We start from the raw sequence: 20512 nt of genomic DNA on the forward strand, positions 1-20512 counted from the left end.
TCCATAATAGAATTGGTATTGCCTGTCAGAGCTATTGTGGCAGAATGGATTCCCTGCAAGAGTGCCTCTTGATCTTTAAACCTTGTTGTAATAGATTGCCTTCTGACTGAGATACAGTTATTGCCATAGGTGAATGATATTGTGATCATTCTGGTAGAGATGAAGGGGCTTCAGTAGGTATACCAAGAACATTCTGGGGCGATACCGGTAGATCTCGCTATCAAGATTGGGGAGAGGAGAATGAGTCGGATGGGTCAGCGGGGGTCACACCCAAGGATCGTGGAAGTGGCAATGTCAGTTCTGCCATGCTCTGGCGAGGGGGCATCAGGGATGTTTTTGTAATAGAAAGTGCTTGTTCAGTCTCAATATTCTGTTCATTTATTCTGACAGACGCTTGTTTAAGGAAATTGGCTAATGGCATTTGGGAAGACTCCAATTGTGTGTACCCAGCTTTCCTGTTTTTTCTTCCTGGTAAGGGCTCTTGGAACTGGGCTACCTTTCTTTTTCCCATCCTTTTTATAATGGCTTGGGTGTTTCGAAGACACTTTGAACGTGCAGTTGCCACCCAAGGAGAAAGTGGAGAGTCTTTCTCAGGAGCAGATCTTCAGGCAGGTTGTGTCTAGGTTGAGTCGCCACTGCCTTCCTGAATCAGTAGAATCAGTAAAATCCACTAGTGAGCATTGAGTCCTGTCTTTGTACATGCAAAAGGGAGAAGGCAACATGTGACCTACAGAAGGCAACCTGCATGCATACAGATGGCAGACAATGAATATGAATTGCAACAGCACTCACTGTACACACTATTTCATTCAGCAGAGCTCCTCCCCCTGCATCAGCCTTCTGCTCACACACTCTCAAGTCAGTCCCTTGGATAACATATATGCTTCCTTTTGTGCCTCTAATCAACTCCATTCAGTTCCGGCAGTGAACCAAAATCATGATGCCATAATATGGAGTGCGAGATTTGCAGGATCGGCAGTGTCCCAGTGAACTCAATGAAGTATCCTTTTATGGAGACAAAGACCAGCTGCGTCATAGCTCTAGAGGGCTCCAGAGGACTACAGGAAGCTCCAGAAGGGAGCACTCATGCTGCACACAGTAGATTGAGAGTCACAAACAGCAGAGCAGTAGATCAGATCAGAAGAACAACTCCCGACAAGTACAGATATTATGTCCAGCTCAAATATTAGAGCACAATGACACCTTCAGGTCAGGGTCCCATCAGGGGAGCAGTAGGCTGCTTTCAGGCACCAGGTTCTACCTCCACTCTACAACAGCAGGGAACAGCCTGCCCTGCTTGCTGCTCCATGGCTGGCAACTTGAGAGAAAACATAGCAGCTGCAGCTGCTTTCAGGCTCCAGGCTTCACATCCACTCCCCACCATCAGGTAACAGCTGCCATGCTCCAGTGATTTATTAAGCACAAACCTAAATAGGAAGCAATAGAGTAAGTGGGATGGGAGGAGATCACCAATAGGAGGGAACAGGGTTGCGTGGAACGATCCGTGAATGGAGATATGGTATTTGAAGCATAGGATCTTTAGGTCCTGAAATGTAGGATGGAGGGTGCCCGTCATATTTGTGTTGGTAACTTCTACCAGAGAAAGGGTGCATAACTGGAATAGGCCTGCTTCATGTTTTCCCCATTGCATTTCTCTGTTACATCCCTGCGATGTTGTGGCTTCTGGTGGGGTGCTGGTCACTAGATATGACAGGTTTCTCAGTCAGGTAGAGTGGTGTTTTGGTTGTGACTGCTTTGTAATTGATGCAAACCATTGTGAGCATGAATAGTGCTTGAAGGGTTAGCCAGTGTAGCTTCTTGAAAATGGGGGTGGTGTGTTGGAATTTTCTTAGTCCAGTCATGGGACCTGGGATAGCATGCTGGATGGCTCTTAGATTTGCCAATGTTGCATTTGGAAATACTTACTACAAGTAGAGTGTTCCCACTGTCCAGGCAGGAGATGACCAAGTATTGGACAGCTGTACTGAAACTCATGGCAGGGATAACAGGATTGCCTTTGAGGAGGAGGGCAAGCTGCCAGACTGCACAGGTCTACCTGTTGATGTGTGTTTTACTGAGAGGTCACAGTCAATAGCAAAGCCAAGAGATTATGCACTGGGTTAAGAGTATCAAAGCTAAGAGATTTTACAGTAGGGGAGAGATGAGATGTGAATCCATCAAGCTTCATATCAGTCAATTCTGGGCATGCTTGGTGGGCTTTCCGAGAATAATTAATTCACTCTTTGCATGGTTCAGCATAAGGTAGGTGATTGGCATTCAGGTTTGAAGGAGGGATAGACAGTCCTTAAATCAATGGACATTGTTTGTTTTGAATTTCTTAAGCACTTTAAACCAAAGCACTGTAGAAAATGTATGAAATGGTAGAAGAAAAGAAATGATGGTATTATTATACACTACTGAAAGAATAAATGAGAAATGAGGGAAGACAAACTAGAACCATAGAAGATAAAATGTAACAATGATCCAGAATAACTGTAAAAATGATGGCCTAGCAGATAACAAAAAACATTTGCTGGACAGAAATTACAATATAGTGAATACAAATCACACATCAATAGAATGTATCTTTTGGCAAATATGTCTGTCATCTGGCTCTTGGTATATTTTGATGTGGCATTGGTGAGGAGATCTACACAGGTTATATGCAGAGGTTGAAGATGACATGGGACAGGCTGGAACTCCACAGGTTACTGGGTGGTACTGGGACTGTTTTAGACCATCTGAATTAGTTGGTCTATATTGGAGAGTTGTGAGTCCACCGCAGGACTGTTGCATGGAATCCCATGCACATGGCAATGATGTTAAGTTTCAGTGGTGCATGGGTGTTGGTAGTCTAGGGTAAAGTGTGGTTAGGTGTGCAGAGCTGGGTTGTGATTGCAAGGTTTTGGTAACAGCAATCGTTATTACAATGGCCTGCAGCTTCTGCCACCAGTTGTGATGCACTGAAGGTTACTCCTTGGCCATGGAGGTTGTTGGGCGTGGAAGATTTCTGGCTAGTTCTAGCACTTCTCTTTGAAAGAGATGAGAAATTAAAATTCTATTTGAGAAAAAAATGATTTTTTAAAGTCCCTCCTGCGTACTGTCATGAGTATAGAGGACTATGCAATTTGTCATCCATTGTGATTACGATGAGTACACCTGCAAAGCTTGCAAACTCTTTAAACCGAAAAAGACAGGTGCTCAAAATGGTGGTCGGTCTATGCCATGCACGCGAAGAATGTATCCCCTTGTGGCATCCTCGCTGCAGACAAGGAATCTGTTGGCAGCCACCGCTCCAATTCAGTCTTTGACCTTACAGTGACGGCAACGACAGGCATTCCGCCAGCAGTGCTGTGGGGAATCGCACCCTGTTGACAAGGACACACACACGCACCACACGTTTCTAAATGAACAACCCATAAACTTTCATCAACTGTATTGTGGAAGGTTTGCACGCCTGCAGAAACCTTCCACTAAACCTTCTGAACCTCGTGGTTTGACACGCTCTACGTTGTCGCGGTCTGCGCATGGTGAGAAATCTACAGAACCTGTGCCTCTTCTACAGCTCCTAAAATTGTGAAAGACACTGCTGCACCGGGACGCGTCAGCGCTGAAAGATGTGACTGCGCTGAAAGACACACTGAAACAGGGCCACTCAACGATAAGCTTCTAAAACTGTGGGAGAACCTTTTCGAGGCTAATCTGCACATTTTGGATCCTGAAAGGGACCCCTACTTACCGGAAGGCTATTCTGGTGCCCCCTTCCTCGCCCTAAGGCCCTCCCTCAGGGCATAGCTTCCTTTCCACCTTTAGACCCTTCAGCCTCCTCTGAGTAGACTAGATAGGTTTGAGGCCTCTATGAACAGAATGGCAGATTTTATCCAGTTTTCAGACTTGTTTGATACCTCTGCTAAAGTCAGTGAGATTGATTTATGCCCCATCCGTTTTAAGTCCCAAAGGGTCCATTCTCCAGGTGAGCAGTTTCCCAGGATCCAATCTGGGCCCCAAGTTGATGTTTTTGGTGATGACCAGGATGAACTGGATGAAGGTGTTTACACATCAAGTGATAACCAAGGAACTCATGATCCCAGATACCAGAACCCAGACTGGAATACCCTGTAGTTGATCAGGGCACGTGGCACACCCCACGACCTGGATACATAAAATATTTTCTTAGCTACCCAAACCGTCCACCAGCCTATAGACTAGTCACCTATAGATGAACAAATGACATTCAACTCTCTTGAAGAAGGCCGCTGATCACTTAAAAAAATTACACAAGAAGCAGCTGCTGATTTGGGCTTTGTAGAGGATCTTCTTAAGAAAAAGTCCTCTGTCAGCCAAGCCATTCCTCTATTGAACTCCATCAAACACCTGGCACTCTCGTTGCTTACACCTTCACTTCTGAGGGCATTTGATCCCAGCTCAGAAGGAAGGTCTTGCCCGGCCCTTCCTGACCCACTGTATATCAGGGGCCACTGTCCTTGGCGGAATCTCCTCCGGACAAAGATTGCAAGAGTTACTACCTCTGCTGCGTATTCTACCAGGATTGCTAACACTGCACTCCACACAAGCTATAGTGACGTTGAGTGGGGCTTTATCCAGGATGGCCTATGAGAAGTTGCAGAACCTAACCGCACCCGCCTCCTGGTGTTAGTTTCAGGGGGAAGGTGAGTCACCCAAAAAATTCTCAAGAACACGCTGGACTCTGGTGAGACTGCAGGTCGTGTCTTTGCCCAGGGAACCCTGTTTAAACGCCACGCTTGCTTAAAAAAACTCTGGCTTCTTTAATCAACCAGCCAATGGAAGAAACTAACTTCTTCGGGAAAGCGGTCGATGAGGCTTGAGAGACAGGTAAAAAAATAGCATGAAACCCTAAAATCACTTAATCAGATCTCGGCTAAGCCCTACGTCCAGTACTGCAATTTTAACACATGCTGATCCTTTCCAGGGCAGTCTCTCTTCCACTCCCCATGTACAGTACAGCTCGGAGGATCCAACTGGACATCAGACCAAGGTGGTTCCAGTAACTCCCAGCCCCAGCATTGATGTTCACGTTGGGGAAAGGGCAGGGGTAGAAATTCTGCTTCCTGAGGCTACTCTGCCCACAAGTGACTCGATGGTACAGGTCCCCTCCCATCCTTCCCCGGTCGGGGGTAGTTTAACATCTTTTGCCCATGCATGGGAGGGGTCACTTCAGATCAATGGGTGCTTATAACAGTCACCCATTGGTACTGCATCAAGTTCCTACCACCACACTACCATCCACCCAGAGCCAGACTATTATCAGACCATCTCTTCATCCTGTTGGAAGAGGTCCAGGTCGTGCTGGAAAATGGCGCAATCTAAGTAATCCCCCATCTCCAGGTAAACCAGGGTATTCAGTGTACTTTCTTGTACCCAAAAAAAAAGATCTGAACATGCCACCTGTTTTAGATATGCATCCTACAAACAAGAATGTCATGCCTCAAAAGTTCAGAATGACCACCCTTGAGACAATAATCCCTCTGCTGCACCAAGGGGATTACATGGCCATACTGGACATGAAAGATGCATACTTTCATATTTCAATGTTGCTAGTGCACAGGAAGCACCTCAGGTTCATGATAAAGAACACTCACTATCAGTTAAAGTTATCCCCTTCGGCATTGCCTCAGCCCCAAGGGTTTCACGGAAGTACTGGCAGTCCATTCCTGTGTATCCCTACCTTGATGACTGTCTCATAACAGGGGCTCATTCAGAACATGCCTAGTAAATACCCAGGTGATTGGATTTCATATTCAGCATAGGATTCTCGATCAACGAAAAGAAATCAAGCCTGGTCCTCAGCCAAGTCAAACAATTTCTTGGGGCTCTGATTTGGACAGAAGACGGGTGAGTGATCCCCTCCGAAAGGGCTCAAAACATGCTGTTCTGATTCCTCACTATGTTGCCAGTCATCAGGTTACTGTTCGCATGGGATGACTGCTTCCTGCATCTTCCTAGTTTCTAATGCTTGTTTGCACATGCGCCTCATGCAGGAGTGACTCTTGAGCAATTGGTGTCAGGCCAGTGGCCAGTGGGACGATCTAGTGGTTGTCTCAGCAGTCCTCGTTCAGTCTCTGGAGTGCGCTAGGATGCAGCTACCACCCAGCAATTAAGTCAGCTGCACACATCTGGTGCACCCACGCACCCTACGTCACTATCTCTCTCTACTGACCAGAACTACGGTTCCCGAGGGCGTTCAGCCTACCAGCGCTTTGAGGTCATATCAATGATATATAGAGCACTATATAAATGCCAAGTAACATAACATAACATATGCTCCAAGGCAGTTCACATCAGAACCAATGTAATAAGGTTTCCTTTCAGTTTCCTTTCAGTGCATCCATGGAAAAGTTATTGAAATGCAGTATCATGATAGGTTTGGGGTGGCCCCTAAAAGGCAAAGGTGTGTAGTATAGTAGGATGGACATGTTCTAGCCAATCCAAATGTATGGTGGAAGGCATACAATGGCTGGAGAGGTGGAAACCATGTCAAATGTGTTGTATTTGTTGTGCTTTGGTTCTGTGACTAGTTGCTAGATGTCCATTGTGCCATGCAGTTTGAGAAGAGTCTCTCTGGTTTTCTTGGTGGCTCCAAGGATGATGTTAGTTGTGTTGTTGGTGGATGCTGTTGTGATGAGTTCTGTGATTTCATTGGAAACAGTTTAATTGATTTAGTGTGGTTGGTAGATCAGATGGAAGGTAGCTGTCTGAGTGTGCATGAGTGATAAAGGGCAATTGAGGAGTACCACGGATGAATGTGTGGTGTGCTCCTGGTGGGTGTATGTCCATGAGATCTCCATGAATATTAGCAAGACCTCCACCAATGTTCCCTTTGCAGTCTTTTGTGGACGTGGGAGTGATCCATGTCTCTGTGATGGTTATGTCTTGGTTGTGAGTGGTGATGAGTTCAGCAATTCATGCTCCATGAAGTAGTGCAGAATGAGCATGAGAGGGTGGTGATTTGTAGTGTAGAAGTGAGTGGAAGCAGATGTCACATGATCTTGATTTACTTTCACCAGCAGATCAACTGCCCCTGTTTGGTGATAGTTAGCATGAACATGAGGCATCATGTCCTGTTATCTCTCATCCCTGCCGATGTTTGCCTATCTTGGTGGTCAGTGCTAGGAAACATACTTTTGAATATGAACCTGACAATGCAGATGAGTGTTGCATGCACATTCAAGGGATCTCCCACTGGGATGCCACCATTTCCAGTGACCTGAAGCATGAGCATGTGTTTCTATATATGGACACATGGAGAGTGGTCACTCACAGCAACTTGGGTCATGCTAAATTGGGTGGATGTGAGAGACACTGCCAGTCCCTCCCACAGGGTTCATGTGTATGACAATTTGGGTAAACATCTAGGACACACCTCCCCATGCATGTGCCACTCTACACAGTTGGCAACCACATCTCTTGTGTGTGATTGCAAAAGTAAATCAGTGCCACCCCACATTCATAAGTAGTCTCAAATTAGTGCATGTCTCATCACAGTGGATTTTTCAGAGGATGTGGGTGGGATCACAGCTTCTGTATCATCTTTTTCATCCCACCGATCCTCCATGTCTCCTGCCTCAACAGTTGGCATTGGAATACCCTTCCTGTGGCAATATTATGTAGGATACAGCTCACCAATATTAGGATACACACCTTACCATTGAAAACAAAGCCTTCATTTTATTAACATACTAAAGGCTCTCTCAGCCTCTGTGTGGGTCTTTACAGGGGCCTGATTATAATTAATCTATGATTCAGCTGAGGATTGTGAACTGGGGCAGCCGCCAATATACGCATGGGTATGCAGCATCACCTTTGGTAGTAGAAAGAAGAAACATTTGTCAAATTGCAGTGAATTCATGATGAGTGATCTGGACATAATTGCCCACCTTCAGTGGTGGAACATTTACCTAGCAGCCATACCCACCCGTTGCTCATTCTGTAGATCAAACATGGCAGAATGCTGTTTTGAAAAATCATGGCATCCTGGGTGGACCTTGGGAACTTAGCACATATGCACCTGAAGAACATGTTGGCATCACAAACAACCTGCAGGTTTATTCTATAAAAGCCTTTGCTGATGTAGAACTTGCCCTTACATGCATTGATGTGATCAAAGCCAGATGGTGTCATCAGTAGAAAAGCTGATGGAAGGTGATGTGTTCCACCACATAGAGAAAAAGGCATCTAGCAACTGCTTCAGGATGCCACTGAAAGTGGTTTGATATAATCCTGCCACGCCACCCACTATCGTCTGGAATGATCCACATGTCCAGAAGTGCGGGATGCTCATCACCTTCAAGGCTGGTGGTATTGAAGTGCTAATGTCTATCTATGGTTCAAAGTCCACAGCTAGGGCATCTGCTATGCCCATGATCATCTGTTTATGAAGACGGTAAAGGTGGAATGCCGCCTCTCCAGTCATGGTCGGGGCATGCCCTGTGTCAATAGGTGCATGCCCTGTGATGGCAATCTAAGTGATTGCCTATAAAGGAGTGTATCCGCGTGTCTTGGGACACTCCATGCATCACCACGTTGTATTGTGTTTCCTCATGCACAGATATGGTTTGGATGGGAATGTGTGACATGAGGTGCTCCGCATGCTTCCCTGCATGCAACATATTTCTTGTTTAATGTGCCTTCCACCATCTTGTTAGGAACATGTGGCCACACATGACACCTTTGATTTAGTCACACCACACTGCAAGTGGTACTACCTGGTCCTCTGACAAAGGGAAACTCCCTGGTATGTTATTTGCTTCAAATATGTCCCCTCCCACTGGTTGTCTTACTGTTTGTATCCTTGCACTCAGGTAAATGTCATTAATGCCAGGTGTGACCCTGGCACAGCCATGTTGCTGGGGTGGGTGAGCAGTCAGTTTCTGTTGTTTTGTACCCATTTACACCAAATGCCTTTTGGCAATACTTTCTGGCATTTTCACAATGGTTCATTGACAGATTCCCTCCCCAATGCTGGCAGACACACATCTTCCCCGTTATGGGTTGACCTAAAAGTCTATACCACTCTCCCAACAGTTGGCGGATCGGTAGGAGGACTAATAATGTGTGTTATGCCTATTGTGCCGCATTCAAATTCATGAGAAAGAATGGTGGATACTTTTCAAACAGCTATCTGCCTTTCTGGCATTTGATTATTCCTTCTGCAGACTCTAAGTAAAGCCTGAGCCATTACCGCCAACATCATAGGTAGGGCCTAAGTGCATGTAATGATTCCACTTGCCTTTGGGTAGTCCAACATCTTGCCTCATCAGAAACATGCAGAAAGAATGCACAGTGTAAGTGTCAACTGTTACCAGGAAGGCTTAATATCTGTCATTGCTGACGTCAATGGTGGAACATCACACCAGAAAGATCATTTGTATCGTTATGTTACTTGTTCACGCAGAGTGTGAGTGCACACGGTTTAAGACATGTTCAATTTATTGTGATTTTTTCAGTCAATTGGAATTATTTTTATCAGTGCATACCAGTGCATACCACATTTCAAGACCTGAAAAAGGAGACAATTTCAAAAATGTATACCCATTTTTTTTTTTTTACTTTATTGCCTATTAGTTTAATTTAAAACTTTTGAAAAATTCATCATACAGTGTACAATGGAACTGCAGACCTATGTTCCCGTTCCTTCCCTTTTCCAGTTTACAGGAGACACCCAACTTCTTGTATTCATTTTAGTTTGCAGTCCTCCTTAATTAGATTGAGGGTTTCTCTTATGAATTTTACAGCTGCCAATAATAGGCCGGTTTTCTTTCCTCTTAGCAACATAGGCCACCACATCTCGGAAGTCATGTTCACACAGTCTTCAAGAAACGGACTAAAATGTTTAGTTCTAATCGTTGTTAGAGCCTTGCATTCCGTAAATAGGTGACAAAGGGTTTCCGCCTGGTCAACAGGTTTACAGAATTTCCAATCAGGACTCTTTAGTCTCTTATCTGCCCAGGTCTATATCACTTTGTTGGTTTTGAGCAGGTTCATCCGTATTCTCACGAAGTCTGCCCTGTACAGTGGGTCCGATAACTTTCTCAGATATTCCCCTGCACCTAGGCTCACTTGCTGAATCATAAAAAAACTTAAGATCCAGTCCAATGTCCACAGCTTCTTCTTTACTGACCCTGGTGTACGGTGCAGATATTCTAGTGATACTCCTAGATCAGCAAATTTAGTTATGCGCTCTGCTCCCCAAGTAGCCAGTGCATTCCCATCATCCTTAAGTAGCGCCGTTCTAATGATTGCCAACATTGGGGGTGAATTTGGATCGAAGAAGTTGAAATTTGTCCATTCCACAACTACTTTTAGTGAACATAGACCCAACTCTCGTCTGATGACTGAGATAGGTGTTGATCTGCGGTGACCCAACACCCTTTCCCAAAAGATCCCTTCTAAGGCAGCGCAGCGTTTAGTAGGAAACCAGAGTAAGGCCCCTGCTCAGTATGTTAGGATCAGGATTACCTTGAGTTTGTACATTTCTAAGATGGGCAGGATTGAGAACTGGCAGTTCTTATGTTTTATTATCAGTGCCTGATTTGCCAAGACTGTAGCTTTCCCTTTTAGGAAAATCCAAGAGTGTGTTTCCACCTTGCTCCCGGAAATGCACATCCCTAGATATTTAATGGATTTCACAGATTCAATGTCATTCTTTAACAACATACAAACAATCACATTTTCTCTTTGCAGGATTTCCCTTCTTTAGTTGCAAGATCTTCATTTTTGCGATGTTCATTTGTAAGTTATTTCCAGATGCACATTCCTTTAAGGCCTGCAGCTGTCTCTGTACGCCAATGGCGGTTTCGTCCAAGATGACCAAATCATTGGCATATAATGGGAATCTTCAAACTCTCTTTTGCTGGCGGGAAGCTCTGATCCTTTCCATTGATTTATTTAGATCAGAAATATACAAGTTGAAGTTGGTCAGGGCCAATGGGCAGCCTTATTTTACACTTCTTCCTGATGGAATTGCTTCACTTAGTCATCCTTTGGCATTTAGGTGTATTTTGATAGAGGTGTTCAAGGGCAGACATCTTATTTGAGCCACAAGGTCTTCTGGTCACTTCAAGGTTGTTAGTTTGCCCCATAGGTGTTCCCCGTCGATACTGTCAAAGGCCTTCTGAGAGTCAACAAAGGCCAAATACAACTTTCCATTGAACCTTAGGGTTTGATCCTTTAGAATCGATAATATAAATACTGCTGGAGCTGTACCCAGACCCTTGACAAACCCAGCCTGGAAAATGTCAAATTGACCGACCTCACTTGCCCAGAGACTTAGGCCGTCATTACGACTTTGGCGGTAGCCATGACGCTATAGGCGGCATGGCTGCCGCCAAAATCGGATCCGGGTTCCCAGAATGGGGATTACCCGGGCCATTCTGAGTTCGGAGGGTCCGGTAATTCCTCCCTTCAGGAACAAGGGCCTGGACCTTCCCCATTCCCATTACAGCTCTCATAGGGCTGAATGGGAATGAGAGAGGGAGCAAACAATGGGCCGATTACGAGCGGTCCGTTGTTTGCTCCCTCTTCCCCTCGTGGGACCCGCTCTGCACGTCTGGTAAAACCAGACGTGCAGAGCGGGTCCCACGAGGGGACCTCGTAATCAGGTGGTACGGGGTTGACAGCACTGGCACCTTTACCGGCACCGTTAACCCCTTTCCACCTGACTTATAATGAGGCCCTTAATCTCTTTAGAACGAGCGTTGAGTAGATTGTGCCTAAAAACATCCAGCAATGCAATGGGACAGCAATTTCTCAGATTCCGTCTGTTGCCACTTTTAAAGGTATTATATTGGCCGTCGTCCAGGAAACCAGAATTTTTTGAGAACTCAGCACGTTCTTTAGAAATAACTCCAACATGCTAGCCCATTCCACCGGATTCTGTTTCAGTAATGTATTCGAAAGGCCATCGGGCCCCGGGGTTCGAGAGGGGGTTGCGCGTTTGATTAAATAGATCAGGTCTTTGTGATCAAAGTTCAACGTCCATGTGTTTTAAGGGCACTGTGTTAATCCTGGGGCCGACACTGGGGGGTATATAGAGCTTTGAAGAAATCAATCCAGCCTCTGACACCCTGTTTATTTGAGAGAGATTTGGATATTGACTTGTCTGGTTCAAAAGGCTCCACGTTTCGGCTGTGTTTTTGGAACTAATAATTTTAAGCATCTGGTCTGCGTCCTGTTGTATAATTGCGCTTTTATGTAATTTCAGCAAGTTCTTGTAGGTGTTTTTGATCCTTCTCCCCGAAAGATTCCTGTCTGATGGAGCAGCACTCTTGGCATGTCAAATAGAGGTACTCATCTCCTTTTTTCTTGTGACTATTAGTTGATTATATGCATGGAGATGGGGGCATTTACATTGTTCCCCTGAGGCACGTTTTTGTACTAGGAAGGGGCCAGTATTTGAACGAAGTTAACTGCTTCCAATGAAGACATAATAGTTGCTTCAGCAATTTTCTCTTACAGAGACACGGTTTCTAGCTGCATATCCTTCTTCCTCATTCTTAGTCTACATGCGTTGTTTGATGTTTCCAGATCTGTACCTATAAGTTGCTTCTCTCCAGTTACGTCACTAGACCATGACATTTTTAAGATGTTGTGATTGCTGGAGAGGGTCTCTAACACTTCCAAGCCAACTACAGACTCAATCAAGTCCCTGGAAACAAAGATATAGCCTATGACTGAGGCTTGAGAACCCCTTTTCCAGGTATAGTGGCGGTGGCCTGACATTTCATTGTGGCCATTTATAATGTGCAGGTTCCTACTTTTCATTAAGGTCATCCAGAGGTCACCTCTCTTGATTTGGGCTTAGATGATTCCATCTGCACTCAGGTATATTTCTTTTGGCCCGCCAAACAATGAGAGTACATATCTCCACACAGTATTATTGACGGTTCCTTTTGGCTGTAAGCATCATCAACCGCCTGCGCCACCTCCTCCTGCAGTTTTTTTGAGCTAATCCATATCGGATTCCAATAGACGTTAATGATTATTATGTTTTAGTGTCTTTTTTCTATAAGGGCCCTTGAATCCCTTTGGGGCCCAAAATGGTCTGTTGGATTCAGGGCCCTCTTGTAATTTGAGATCTTACTACCAAGTCTAAACCATTCCTAACCAAGATCCATAGGCCCGCTTGCGGTCGGCCTGCCACACACTTCACAGCAGGATTCAAAAGTGATGTAAATCCATCTAAAACGGGCAGTCTCAAAGCCAGGTTTCCTGTAGGCACACAGAATCCACCTCAGACCAGTTTAGCTCCCCTTTAGCAAAGCGGTGAGACAACCCCCTTGTGTTCCATGATATGAAAGTAAGGGTCCTCCCCTTCTTGCCTGGGGTTGTCTTATTGGGAGGGGTTAGATGATAAAGTGGAGGCCAACCAGGACCAGTTATCCATCTCCTGTTTTCTGATAGTTTTATGTGTCTCCATATTGACTTTTTCCACCACAGTGTCACAATTTATTGTCCTCATCAACTTTAACCCAGCCAATTTGGAAGCGGCAAAGGTGTTTTTGAAATTAGGTATGGCTAGTTTAACCATAGTTCTCACCCGGGGACTTTGAGGGCACCTATCCAGAGCCAATCCCTGTTAGGGACAAAGGTATGCCTTTTATAGCTAGATCTTCCTTGACTGAATGGAGTTGGTTGGCATTTAGAGACGAAGTTGCCCCTCCCCTCGGCTGTGTCCGTTAAGTCGTAGACCAAAAGCAGAAAACTTGGGCCCGCTGAAAGCATCAGAATTTTTTGTTCGATTGACTGCAAGTGTAGATGAACCACATCCAACCGTTCTTCATTTTCAATGGCCAGATCTTCTGTGTTTATTTGACAAAGGGTCGGAATACACTGACGTAGTGTCAGGACATTCTTTCTGTTGAAGATCAAGTCCAGGCCTTTGTCGATTACTCGATGCAGTCTCAGGCGACGGCCCAGCGGTATTCTGCCGGCCCTCTCCTCATTTCTGTCACGGCCCATGGGTTTTAAGGCACTAGGTTTTAAGAAGGATTGATTCCACTTACTAGGGGCTAACTTGCCCCTAGGGCACTCCATGTTGGCCCAGCGATTATGTGCCGATGTTGTGTGGTTCTGCCCTGAGTCGGTATTGTGGCGTTTATCACTGAGGCTTTGAGAGTTTATTGATTTCTTTTCGCAGGGGGCTTCTGAGATTTTAAGGAGGATGTCGGGGGTCACCTTACACCCCAGGGCCTTTACTCCTCACTGTTCCTGTTCCAAAGCTAATTCTACCACTCTGTCTCTTCTTTCAGCCAAAGTTAGGAATTCTTTCAGGAGGATCCATGTACTTGGTGCACCCACTCTCTGGCTACCGTTCTGAGCTGTTGAATAGATCGAAGTGTCATCCGAGACAATGCTCAGGTTACTGTCTTCTCTGTCCATTGAGTAAGTTGATACATTTAAAAGTGTATCGAGCACCTCCTTGTCCAAGGGTTACTCTCTTCCACACCGCGGGTTTCTATCCACTGTTTTGTTTTCCATGACAGCTTGCCCTAAATTCTTTAGGGTACCCTGCTGTTTGTCCTTTAATTGGATTCCATGTTCTTAGACCGTTGGTTCCATTTGCAGAGTGTTGGTTTTATTGCAGTGTTTCGTGGGCATTTTGTATCAGCCTGCACAGGCTGTGAAATGGGCATCAGAGTGAAGGGGCCTGTTTCTGTTCTTCTCCTTTTCCTACTGAAGAGTGGAAAGAATTTTTGTTTTCTTGGAATCTGAGGTTAGATCAACTGCTGCATTAACTATGGTTATGGTGGGTTGTATAGACACTCCTGTTACTGTCCCCTTCTCACTGTTGGAATCTGTATAGGGGGCCACTGCACCCCCATCACTTCTGCCAGGATGAGAGGTGGAGAACTGTCTTCGGCCTGCATTTTTGAACTGGCCTGAGGTGAACCCCCCTTCCGCGCATTGTTTCAGACGCTATAGGATTCCTTTGGGCCACTCCTTGAGATTCTGTGCGTAGCTCTTTGGAACAGTATGGGCAGCCGTCAGTCAGCTGCTTGTTGATGGACCACATTGTTCCTATAGTTTTTTACGCTGTAATGTATTCTTCTATAAAGAACATCCTGGAATGTAGCATAGCCAGCACGGTGGCCTGTTCCTTTAAAGTGTCATTGAAGGCTTCATTACATTTTGTGAAGGGGGCCAGAGCAATAGTGACCACTGACATTTGGCCAAAAATCTCATGGCTCAATTTTTCCTGAATGGTTGTTGGCATTCTTTCCTGTCTGATGGTTCTCATGAACTTCCGCTAGGTGATAACCACTGGGCGATTAACTCCCCACTAAAGCACTATCTTTGGGTGGCTGGGTTTGCTCCGCTCTCTGAGTTCCCATTTCTTTTGAGGGAGACGTTAGGTTTACCTGTCAGCCTTCGACCATTGAGCTCAGGAATACGAACGTGTGGCTCTTCCCTATGAGGTGATAAAGGCACTGTATCATCCAGACTCACACCACCTCCAATGTCGGGAGTAGTGGGTGTTTGGTTTTCTGACTCAGGCGTGTTATGCTCTAGGGGAGTCACCATGAAGGCAGCCGAGAGGGACACCCCCATGTCCCTTACATCAAGGGAGTTTACACCATGTTTTCCGTGAATCGTATCTCCTGTCATCAGCTGCCCTTGCTTTCTAAGATGAAGTTTGAGTGTCGTGAGGTCTTCTAGTTGCAATGGTATAGCTAAAGGAAGGCTGGGCCGAACAGAATCTGTTGTGAGCCAGACTTCATCTCTATTGTCCCATGTTGTTCCTTTTTCTCCCCAAAACCGGCCAGACCCACACCCATTTGACGAGTGTATTCTTGGCCTTTCTGGGCAGGGCATATACCCCTTCTTCCGTGCTGATCCGAGGAGACAATGTCAATGAAGAACTCCGGGAGTTCTGTATCAGTGAGCTCATCCATTTGACGTTCCAGGGAGTTTAAGGTGGCCTTTTTGGATGGTAATGAGCTGCCTTTAGCTTGATCCTAACGCGCACGTGGGCTGCCAATGGTTTGGGCAGGCTCGGAGGCTAATTTTAGGGTTTTAAATTCAACTATAAACTTAATTAGACCATTTCCAGACTGCCACTTGCATTTGCTCATGTGATGGCATGATTTGCTCTAAGTCCAGTCACTCATGAAGCTCTTACGGATCTTTTGCATAAGTTGAAGACGCAAAAACAACTATCTCACTATCAAATGAAGCCAAGGATCTCAAAGATGTGTAACTCCACCATGGGCCACACACATGAGAGAAAACAGTATGGATAACTGATCAAGAACTTCTGTAATGAGAAATTACTTATTTCCAAGGATACTGAAGATTTGAACATGGATATGTTTGGCGACCAATGGTAAAAGGAGAAGATGATAATTTTGCTGTAAATCTCGAAGAATGCATAGGAGTATGTTAAGGCTATGGCAAAGGCAAACACTGAGGATGACTAAAGAATAATTTTCTTTTTGTTTTATTGTGGTTGGTTTATTAACAAACCTTTCACAAAATGTTAATTAACAGGAAGAGGCAACATCCATATCAAATACATAAAAAAGCATATTATAACATACATTAACAATGATTCCGAATATATAATAAAAAAGCATAGAATCGAAGAAATATGTCATGGAATATACCCAGGCAAAATAGAGATACAAGTTCCATATTGACAATAGTCTTCAAGTGAAGACAGCATCATATCACCTATTGCCCAGTAGAAGAAGCAGCAATGGTGAGGAAAGACAACATTTCATATAATTTGGCCCAACATCGTAATAAGGCTGATATTAAACCTGCAATGACACCCGTCATCATTCCATTGTATAAAGTTTGGAGGAGTCTAATGACCACTCATGAATATATTTTGTAAAAAAGAATGTGTCTTAATTCTTTTAAATAGGACATGCAATCAACAAATGTTTTAAATTCTGTTAATATAGGAATTGCAATGTCTGCAATTACATTGAGATCTCTTGAAGGGTTGGGGCAATATTAAAGTGTAAGTGCATATATTATAGTATTTGGCACGGGGAAAGGAATTTAATTATGTATTTAGGATAATCATCTATATGCCAATGAAGAGTAGCGTGTTCTGGCACAATCTTTGCCTAATAACTTGGTTTGAATCAATATCGGATTGGCAGCAAGGTTGTCCTTTTCATAGCCCATATCCTCAAGTAAACAGAAATTGATGTCAGTAAAATTGCTCAAGGCTGGTACACTAATATAAGGGGAGGTAGAATTTTTGCTCGAAAACACAATTTGTTTAACTGTACTGGAGTTCCCAGGAATATGAGACATAAGCCATAGCGGATCACACAATTTGGCAGGGAGTATGGTAAAGGGAGGATAGTTTTCCATATTTTGCCTTCTACTGTCAAGGCCATTGGTCAGGGTGGGAATTATTTTTTGCTTATATTATTATTGGCAGTTATTAATGAGAATTTGCAATTCTTATAGTATATTCTTTTAAACTGAGCAGTATACATTTTAGATTTGTTTCCAACCTGAGTTGGATAGCTCAAAGCCCAAATATATACATTTTTCGTCTCAATCAAGCCTAGAGCCAGACACTGCCCAGGTCATTACCCTTGGGGACCTCAATTCATAAAACATGTGTACTCTTGATTTCTACAGATTTATTATCAAATTATTCCTTTCAGCATACTTCGAAAAAACATCAAAATGCTAACAGTATAAGGTTGTTTGCAAAGGCCATCCAATTGATACAGCTCTCACCCAGTTTTACCAGGATACATTTTATATTTGACTATATCTCACTTAAATCAGAAAGATAAAATGAAATGGCATGGTGGACAAAATGCACCGCTGTCAAAGTCCAACCAAATAAGGTACAGGATGAGAAAGCCTACCACTTCTTGTGAGTCTAATTTGCATTTTTGTCTCCTTATATAGAAGCATAATAAGTTTAAGGAAGCCCCCTGGCATCAACAATTTAAATAGCTTGGACAATAATAACTCCCTGCAAACACTGTCAAGGGCCTTTGACAGGTCCATACTAACAATATAGAACATATTTCCATATTTCAAGTGGCTATTTGCACGTCATACTGTCATAAAGCAAGATGTAAACCCTGGGCTGCGCAGGGTGGTAGCAGGAGTGGTGGGGGCTCTAACATTTAGCAGATGTCACCTCTGCCCTTATTGCAGGTGCATTAGGTGTGGCAGGTTGATATCTGCGGGAGGAGGCCACAAGAAGCAGACAGGGAGCAAACCATGCACCCCAGTCAGCCTTGAACCACAAGAAATACAGCCCCGGCAGCCCGGATGCAACATAAAGGAATTGGCAGGCACATAGGACCTGCAAACTCGCGGCCCAACGCCCAGGGAAACGCTGACACCAGCACGCATGCACAAGAACGCTATCGCGCATGCGCAAACTTTCAATCTTTGTTTGCGCTCGTCTTCCTACCCGAGCGGACGCAGAAAAGAAGAGCTCCGGCAAAGGCAAACTCCTCGCGCGGCCTGTCCTCGCCTGAAGCCACTCCTACGGCCCCGCGAAAGCAAAAGATAAGTGCATATCATATTGGGGAGCACAGCAAATCCTCTGAAAAACGCATGATACAAGGCTGGGAGGGACCCCGGTTCCCGTAGTGACACTCAAGTGTATCCCTGGGAAAATAGACCACGCATGGGGGTTTAACAGCCACTAAGACTTTACGAGCTGGGATACTAACTGCATGTGAACTGGCACCTAGTCTCGTAACAAACTAACTCTGCGTTCTGAGAACGAGTTGTGGGGACGCGAACAAGCGATAGAGCGTACACTAATTGCTTTTCCCTTTTGATAGGCATAACGCCACCCTGAGGCCCGCAATCACAGGGGCTTTGAACTAAGGAGCCATGCCGCTCAAGCACACACAGAAAAAACAGAGCTAAGTGCTGTTAATTTGTATTTTTATTTATGTTCTGAACATACAGATGTAAGCAACTGATAATGTGCAGAGGGAAGGTTCCTTCTAATGTGTTTTAGTTACAATTGTGCAGGCAGTAGACACCAGTAGTGCCACGTGTTATTTTGGTAAAGTACTAAGTGCTGAGGGGTAATCAGCCTTAAATCCAGGCACAGTTACTGCTGGGACACAACTCAGTGCAGAAGCATGCTGAGTGTTTCGTCTCAGCAATAGCATTGGCGCAATCTTGTGTGTAAGTGTTGTGGTAAGTGTGAGGTGATGTTAAAACCTAAAGTAGTGCTAAAAAGCACAACAGCTTAAAACAGCAAGACTCTCAACGGAGGCAAGAGCCGAGGAGCATACCTTCCCTTGTCATTCTTCTTCCCTACCCAATTACCCTACCCTAACCCTCTACCTGGTTTCCCTAAACTCCACCTACATATCCTACCCGTTGACCCTAACCCTCTTTCTACGTGGTGGTTTCAGTGGCCTGTGTTCTACACAATCCAGGCGCTAAGACTATCAAGGGGAGGTAGGAGTTTGTGCTGCTTCTGCGTTAGAGGATTGCCCATGACATAAAGAAATGATTAAGCCATTTAGCATAGTCCCCATCTGTCTCCTAAACCGAATTTTAAATTTAGTTAGGGGCCACGACATCTTGACCCGATTTTCTATTTCCTGCATCAACAACACTGCAAAGATTTTGCTAGCAGCATCTAATATTGCGATAGGCAGATAGTACTCTGGATCTGACTATTCACCCTTTTGATGCACACGGATGATTTAAGATGTATGCCATGATATCGGGACCACATCTTTTTCAATAATGTCAGCAAAAAGAAGACAAAATATTTCTGCCTCTAAATCAGGTTGATGTTTTAGTGTCACAGGGGCTTTCATGTCAGGACCATCAGCTCCTCAGTTCTTAGAGTGTTTTATTGTTCATAGATGGCCTCTTTCTTGAATCTATTATCCCAGGTTTTTGGGAATTGACTATGGCTCACACATGCTAAAGGCACATTTGGAATTTCGAATATTGTCAAATGACTGGGACAGATGGGGGAAACCAAGTGCCTTCATCAATTACACTATAATCATGGGAAATGTGTGTGGTCTCACCATTCATGATTGCCCAGAACATATATGTATAATTTCTGCACATGTGTTTCAGAATCGATTGGTTATCATTTTATTGACATCTGGCATGTATAACCTTTCAGGCAATTTCGATAGTGTTGGTATAATTTCTGCTTTTCAATTTGGTAGGACAAAGCCTCATTTACATATTTCTTATGCAAGGATCTAGTTTGGATTCTGTTCAATCTTTTTGCTTTCATGATGTTACCATAAAAAGTATGTCTAAATTGACCAGGACTATAACATTAACCCTTTATCTATGCAATCTTTCACAGTCTTGTTGATTGAATTAACAGTAAACTTGTTCAGTTGCTTTACAGCAGAACTTAGAGGGGTACTTTGTGTTTATCAAAAGACATGTAAACGTTTTTAGGGTACTCTGATTCCAACAAACTCTAATGGCTTCACAGGTGGGTTAGCCTTGAGAGGCCTACAGAATCAATCTCTAATTGGCA

The sequence above is a fragment of the Ambystoma mexicanum genome, chromosome 2p (assembly GCF_040938575.1).
Source record: "Ambystoma mexicanum isolate Mex_15411 chromosome 2p, UKY_AmexF1_1, whole genome shotgun sequence".
Lineage (NCBI taxonomy): Eukaryota > Metazoa > Chordata > Amphibia > Caudata > Ambystomatidae > Ambystoma > Ambystoma mexicanum.